The 987-nt window shown below is 33.8% G+C and overlaps 1 non-coding gene across 1 annotated transcript; it reads right to left on the reverse strand.

Moving 5' to 3' along the window:
* Positions 1–542: 542 nt before the first annotated feature.
* On the reverse strand, positions 543–754 carry LOC130016862 (small nucleolar RNA U3). Its single transcript, XR_008791278.1, has one exon. It is a non-coding gene; the product is annotated as a small nucleolar RNA U3 (small nucleolar RNA).
* Positions 755–987: the final 233 nt, after the last annotated feature.

The following is a 987-nucleotide window of genomic DNA, read 5'->3' on the forward strand; positions in this document are numbered from 1 at the left end:
AAAGAATTCAAAATTCATATACAAAAGTAGAGAGAGAAAATGATAGGCACTTTTCTGGAGAAGACAGACAGATGACCAAAAGACACATGAAAAAATGCTTATCATCACTTATTATCAGGGAATCACATATGAACATGACAAAGTTATAAAATCTGAGAGCACTGTGACTAGCACACGTCAAAAACAAAAAACAAAACTGTGTGTGGGTTTTTGTTCCAAAACCATTGTTTAAATTACTACTTTTGTATTAAATCCTAAAGTCAAGGTTTATGGTGCATCCTTTTTATTTTTCTTGCTTTCAGAACTATGTAGGCCAAACAGAAAATTTAGCTTTTCATTTAAAAAAGAAACTGACAAAACTATTTCAGTTTCCTTGTAAATTTCAATTGCTCTTTGAAGAAGTGAATTCAACTCTTCCATTTTTGGATTGAGTCAATGTCTTTCTGATATTGAATTTTATGAGATTTTTAGATCATTGGTTATCAACTCCTTATGTGTATGATACACACTTTTAACCAACTGTAGTATTTATTTTCCACAAAACCACCAGGCTGTATTTTCTCCATCTCATTCTTTCAAAAGAGGATAAGAACGATCATTAATGGTCAAAGGCGGGTACAGAAACAACACCTAGATCTGGTTTCACGCTCAGGAGAGAATACTCTGACTCTTCCTTATGGTTTTGGTGCCCTGCATGATCAGAGAAATTTCTCTAGTAACAAACTATAAAAATGACCCCTCAAAATATAGTCTTGAGGGTGCAAAAAATACAGTAGAAATGGCATTTGCACCTCTATATTCGTTGCATCACTTTTCACAACAGCCAGAACCTGGAAACAAGTCAAGTGCCCAAGAACAGATGACTGGTTAAAGAAACTTTGGTATATATACACAATGCAGCTGTTAGAAAAGATGAAGTCATAAAATTTGTTTATGAGTGGATGGTCATGGTGAGTATCATGCTAAGTGAATCAAGTCATAACATAA

Source organism: Sorex fumeus, unplaced genomic scaffold (assembly GCF_029834395.1).
Source record: "Sorex fumeus unplaced genomic scaffold, SorFum_2.1 ptg000007l, whole genome shotgun sequence".
Classification (NCBI taxonomy): Eukaryota; Metazoa; Chordata; class Mammalia; order Eulipotyphla; family Soricidae; genus Sorex; species Sorex fumeus.